We start from the raw sequence: 7,112 nt of genomic DNA, 5'->3' as shown, positions 1-7,112 counted from the left end.
TTGCACTGTCTCATTTCCTTATTCTAAAGTCCCCATGAAGGCAATCCTATATAATAAAAGGCCAGTGACCATAACGATCGGAACGACTGCTCGACCAGTTGCTATGAGGTGCATTGACCACCTCTCATTCCCCCCGGCAACCCGCCCGCAGGCTCTGTTCACAGCATGGTGAACGGGGAACCACGGGGAACGGGGTGGGTGGCAGTGGGGCGGGACTGGGGACTGGCAAGCTGGGCAGAAGATGGCCCTGATCGCAGCCTAGGTCTAGGGACCCTACCCGTGCATGATTTCGTGCGCTGGGCCTCTAGTCTATAATAATAAAAGCATAATATGCTAATTAGACCGGACATCCTTCCAGATGTCCTTCTGGACAACCTTCCGATGAAGCCAGGGCTGCAAGGGAAGCCCGGATCCCAGGTGCCAGAAGGAAGCTGGTGCCGGCAGCCAGGGGAAGGAAGGCCTACTCTTGCATGAATTTCGTGCATTGGGTCTCTAGAAAATTATACTTATGTCTATTGTGAAGTAATCCTCATACTCATATGGATATTTACAACTAAAATGGAAAGTGCAGTGACTTTAAATAGGGTCAGAAATTTTCAAATGGTGCTAAGGAAGTGACATCATCTTAAGCAGAAAGACTATGAATAATCATACATTTAATTTGCTTATGTTACTTTCCTTCCAAGGAGGATTAAATTAGATTTTCTCAGTTAACCAAAGAGACCTTCAGATCTCGCCCTATTTTAGGTTGAAAAAAAATAAAGCTTTCTAGTAGATATTATGGTGAACAAAACTCAGGATTTAAGAATAGTAGGGTTTGCCATGGGATAACTACCCCAGATACTGGTAAGGGATTTTTTTTAATAACCAAAAATTGGGTGAAACCTAACCACAACGCTCCTTCCTGGTAAGTTCCCTATTCTCATGCCATGTGCTGATGAAAAGAGCTGGAATATCCATAGTCTTGGAAATTATTAGAATTTAGGGGCTCATCGAATTTTGTAGAAACTTTCTCTCTTTATTCAGCTTGAGCTGAAGCACTTTTTTTTAGCTCACTTCCTCCACTATACAATGAGAGATGCTTTAACACCAATAAAAGTTTCAGGATTCTGTCAGCCAAACTACTTCTGTCTTGTTTTGTGTTTAGAAGTTGAGGCCACAACTCCAGGAGAGGGAACAGTGTGCTGCAAGGAGGGAACTGCACAAGCAAAGTCAGGAACAATTCAGCATTCAAGTAAGTTTTAAGGAGTTTTCTGGGGAGGTGATTTTTAAAAAAATGTTTTATTTGGTCCCTTCTTAATCTTGGATCCAAATTCTATAAGCATTATAAACCCAACATATAACTTGGCTTAAAACAACCAGCAGTTATTATCTCATATGTCCGTCGGTTGGAAACTGGGGATGGCTCGGTCGGATGACTGGCTTACAGTCTCCCATAAAGTTAACATCAGGATGCCAGCAGGGACTGTGATCATCCCAAGTCTTGATGGGAACTAGGGGCTCTGTTTCCAACTTCACTTTGAGCTGATCAAAGACAACAGTTCCTGGACACCTGGGCCTCTTCAGGGGATGGGGAAAAGGGAGAAACAGAGATACACAGAGAAAAAGACAAAGAAAGAGAGAGAGAGAGGGGGCGGGGGGGAAGAGAGAGAGAGGAGGGAGGGAAAGAGAGGATGGAAGAAGGGATGAGTGAAAATGAGATGGATGAGGGTGCACATAAGATAAAAGCCATATTCTTTATAACTAAATTTCAGAATGACATTATTTTTTGTTGTATTCCATTTGTTGGAAGCAAGTCACACATTAGAGGAGACAGCAATACACAGAAATAAATACTAGTGGGAAGAAATATTTGGGATCTTAGAGGCTGCCTGACACATCAACATCCTCTTAGCTGCCATCTTTTCAGGCAGATGGACCCCTCATGTCATGGGAGGTGGAGGGTGTTCTCAGAGCTGGACATTGGTGCTGGTCTGGACATGCTGAGTTCATGCAGTTCTGAATCGAGACACACGGGGGCAGCAGAAACACGGAGCTAAGACAATCTCTCCCTCAAATGCTTTGAATAGTTTTCAGGGAGCTTTTCTGTACCAGGCACGGACCTTCTGTGAATCTTGGTTCCTTACCCAACCCCACCGCACCCCACCTCAGCCTCTTTACCATGCAGGAGTTACAAACCCACACTTCCTAAGGGATTCCTTAGTTGTGGCTCATTAGGAAAAGTGGCCTCAGGTGTTCCATCCATCCCACTTCCTGCATTCACTGAATCTGTGTCCCTTGTTTTCACCCCAACTGGGACCGGGGAATCTGGAGTCCAGATGGGGAAGTTCCACAGAGCCCTTGTTATCTCAGAGATGAGGAGACAGAGGTGTGAGGGGAGAGAGAGGAAAACCAACGATGATAAACATTTATGGAGTCTCAAGTCCAGAGGTGGCCTTGGGACAAGGTAGGATGTAGTATCTACTTCCTCCAAGGGGGAGGACCAAGGCAGGGCTTGGAGAGGAGGGCCAAGGGGAAGATGGAGAGACAGTGTTGATAGAGCAATAGGGTGTTTAGGACATTTAACATTCCCTTCCAAATATTCACAGGGCACCGGTGATGTTCCTGACAGGTCTGTGCCTGAGAATACAATGGTGAATATGGCTGAGTACTTCATTTCTTTACATGACCTAAAAATATTTCATTATATATTGGATATCTGTGCAGAAATACCACATTTTGTTTATCCATTCCTCAGTTGATGTTAGTGAATAATGCTGCTGTGAACATTCATGTACAAGTTTCTGTACAGACAGGACTGTAGTTTTTTTTAAAAATTATTTTTACTGGGGTATAATTGATTTATATTAGTTTCAAGGGTACAACATAATGATTCAATACTTGTATATATTGTGAAATGATCACCACAGTAAGTCTAGTTAGCATCCTTCTCCATACATATTTACAGAATTTTTTTCTTGGATGAGAACTTTTAAGATGTACTCTCAGCAACTTTCAAATATCCAATATAGTATTATTAACTGTAGTCACCATGCTGTACATAGGATTGTAGTTTTAAAGTAGCTAGGAAAGGCCTCACTGAAAAGGTGGCATTTAATTAAAGACCTTAAGAAGGTGAAGAAGGGAGCCATATGGATGGGCACAGAGGACAGCCAGTGCAAAGGCCCTGAGGTGAGGGCAGGCTGGCATGTTCAAGGAATTGCTCTGAGAATTGAGACTAACCCATATTTAGCAGAGCTAAATAATGGGCAGGCACTTGGAGCAGTTCCAAGAGGTGATGCAGGCCAGGCACAGAGAATTCCGAAGCTGTGGGAGGGTTGGGGAGCAGAGGAGTGAAGAACAACGAAATCAGGGGAGGTCCAGTCAGCAGCAATGGGAATGTGAGTGGAAGGATGGAGGTGTTATCCTGGGGTCAGAGTCAGCTAGGTGGAGATGGTGTCACCAGTGACAGGGACAGACCTAAGCTTTAGAAAGTGAAACTGGGTCTGCAATGGCCTAAGACTTCCCCTGGGGGTTGCAATCCATCCACTCACCCTCCTCCTCCTCAAAGTGTCCTGTAGCAGCTTAGGCTTGAGCTGAAAAGGCCAGCTCCCCGAGAGCCACGCCCCCTCCTGGAAGAATGCAGGGCTCAGGTATCAGTAAGGAACTAGGTAAGTATTTTCCAATGACATCAAATTTCCCTGATCAGCCTGCCCTCTTTGAGGGAGGGACCCCAGAGTCTGTCCTGTTCATTTCTTTGTCCCCAGTACCCACAAAGACCTAGAGAAGGGTCAGTGTTCCCTGTGGCCAGGCCTTTTTTCTCACAGCCTGGGGTCAGGGAAGGGGCTGGTTTCCCCAGAGGGTCCATGGATGAGTCTGAACTATCAGGAGAGAGTCAGGTGTCGGCAAACATAAGGGATATCCTCTATGGAACACCCAAAGCATGGGAGAGGCAAAGGAAGACATGGTTTCCTTCAGAACAGAGTGGGAATTCCCTAGGGCACAGTGTGGAGGGTGCAGCTAAGCTGTTTGGCAATAAGATGTGTGCCCCTCCCCCTTCCTCAGACTCTGAGACAGAAGGATGGTGAAAAGTTCTCTGAAGAAAGAAGACATCTTAAATCAGCTGCTGGTACCCTCCGGGGGTCCTAGACCCTACTGATGAAAGTCAAAGGATGACAGGCTCAGGGGCCTCCTTCCTGGAGAAATGCACGCTCGTGGACTCTCCCAGCAGTTTCAGTGGCTCAGAGCACAGACTCTGGGGTTAGGCTGCCTGGACTGAAATCCTGGACCCACCACTTGCTAGCTTGGTCACCTTGGGCAAAGTCCTTATGTGCCTCTGTTTTCTCTCTGTGAAATGGGGACGAGAGTAAGTAACCATATCCTCCTCACTGGGTTATTGGATGATTAAACATGAGACACCGGGCTGTTGGGACTCAGTGGTTGAGCATTGACCTATGAACCAGGAGGTCATAGTTTGATTACTGGTCAGGGTGCATGCTTGGGTTGCAGGCTTGATCCCCAGTAGGGTGGTGCAGGAGGCAGCTGATCAATGATTCTCTGTCATCATTGATGTTTCTATCTCTCTCCCTTCCTCTCTGAAATAACTTAAATAAACATATAATCAACAATAGAATAGGCATGTAGACTTAGGACAGGGTGGCAGTTACTACTCTATTATTAGTGATGAACCCCAGCAGTCAGCTTTTTTGTGTGTGGTACATGACGTGTTTATGTCTTATTTTAGGGTTGAGAAGGAAGATGCATAGGGTTGGGGCCATGTGTATTTTTGAAGAACTTAGTATGAAAAAAATGAAAAATATCTCATGAATAATTTGTTGTGTTGATCATATGTTGAAACAAGTTTCCATGTGTTGTGTTCAACAAAATACATTATTAAAACTAATTTTTAAAAAAATATATATTTTATTGATTTTTTACAGAGAGGAAGGGAGAGGGAGAGTTAGAAACATCGATGAGAGAGAAACATCGATCAGCTGCCTCCTGCACACCCCCTACTGGGATGTGCCCGCAACTAAGGTACATGCCCTTGACCGGAATCAAACCTGGGACCCTTGAGTCCGCAGGCCGACGCTCTATCTGCTGAGCCAAACTGGTTAGGGCTATTAAAACTAATTTTTACCTGCTTCTTTGTACTTTGTAGAGCGTGGCTACTAGGATATTTGAATTGCATATGGGATGCACATTTTATTTCTAGTGGACGTGTCTGATCTGCTTGGTGAAGAGGGCTATGTTCTGGAAAGACAGGTGTTAATTTGTCATGAGCATATATATGTACCACACACCAGGATACTTTCACTTTCTAATGATAGTAATGAGTGCATTGAATAGATAATTACTAAGTTCTAACCCAGGGCGTCTCTACCTCATGCTCTTGACATTGAGGCCAGATAATTCTCTGTTGTGGGGCTGTCCAATGGGTTGTAGAATGTTATAGCATCCCTGGCTCCACCCACTAGATCAGTGGTTCTCAACCTTCTGGCCCTTTAAATACAATTCCTCATGTTGTGACCCAACCATAAAATTATTTTCATTGCTACTTCATAACTGTAATGTTGCTATTATTATGAATCATAATGTAAATATATGATATGTAGGATGGTCTTAGGCGACCCCTGTGAAAGGTCGTTTGACCGCCAAAGGGGTCGAGACCCACAGGTTGAGAACCACTGCACTAGATGGATGCCAGTTTCCTCCAGTGTGACAACCAGAAATAGGCTGCCTTATCTAATTGAACTCTTGACTCTGTGGTAGGAGTGATCTCTACCTTGCAGATAAGATACTCAGTCCCAGATTGGCAAATGATTTGCCTAAGGTCATGTAGCAGGACTGAAACCCAGGCCTTTCCGTTCCTGGTCCACTGCTCTGGTCACTGCTCACCACTGGGCTTTGCCTAGAGCAGCTCTCCAGAGTAAGTGCCATATACCAGTTTTCCTCCGGGTCCCAGCCTGGCCCTCTGAGGCGCCAGCCCTCACCAGCCATGTGCCCATGAGCTCTGAGCCCCAGTTTCCTTCTGTGCAAAATGAACTTGCACCAGGTTCTGCCTTCCCTTGGGTGTGATGAGAATTTAATTATCTTCCCAGGAATAAGGGCAGAAGGATAGAGTTCACGGTTTCTCATTTACTCCTGCTTGTACTTATTAAAACACACTCACAGAGCAGGCCTACTGTGTTCCAGGCAGTCCTCACCGCCTTACGCAGCTCCTCTCTGAGGCAGTTTCTCTCTCATCCCCATTGGAAGATGAGGAGACAGAGCTCAGAGGTTGAGTAACTTGTCCAAGGTCACATGGCTAGCATGGTGCAAGGTCAGGATTTGAACTCTGGTATCAGCTTCCAGCACCCCTACTCTTTTTTTTAAAGTTTATTTCTTTTTTTAATATATTTTTATTGATTTCAGAGAGGAAGGAAGAGGGAGAGAGAGATAGAAACATCCATGATGAGAGAGAATCATGGATCGGCTGCCTCCTGCAAGTCCCTCACTGGGGATCAAGCCCACAACCTGGGCATGTGCCCTTGACCGGAATCGAACCTGGGACCTTTCAGTTCGCAGGCCAGTGCTCTATCTATTGAGCCAAACCGGCTATGGCCAGCACCCCTACTCTTAACCACCATACTTACTTGGGGGCTGATGGAGCTGATGTGTATAGCCAATACATCAGAATTCGGGAAGAGAGACCAAACCCTGGGAACCCATTCTCCCTTAGCCTGACCCTGGGGTCCTGGCTCTGTTGGACCCAGACTCAGCATTTATTTCATAAAGAGCTGAGCAGGGTCAGACCCCTTCCCCCCATCCGCCTGTGCATTTATTTCCCCTTGGTCATGTGGGAGGATACAATGGAGTCCAGCTTAAGGACAAAGGGACAGCTCAGTGACTAATGCCACTTCTGGGCAGGGTTCCTGCATTCCCCAAGCGGGAGAGAGCTATAGTTTCCCCAGTGTGTTTAAGGGAGCTGGAGGACCCAGGAGCCAAGCCGGAACCTCTGCTGGGATCTCTGGGCTCTTGGTCTGGTGTGGCTAAAAACTCATCCATGTTATGGGACACCTGTCACCCCTGTCCCCAGCTGCTGCATTTGAAAAGAGGAGCCTAGTGGGCAACTTGTAACCCAAAGAAATCAA

Source organism: Myotis lucifugus, unplaced genomic scaffold (genome assembly GCF_000147115.1).
Source record: "Myotis lucifugus unplaced genomic scaffold, Myoluc2.0 scaffold_414, whole genome shotgun sequence".
Taxonomy (NCBI): Eukaryota; Metazoa; Chordata; class Mammalia; order Chiroptera; family Vespertilionidae; genus Myotis; species Myotis lucifugus.
Note: the sequence above shows the minus strand (reverse complement) of the source record.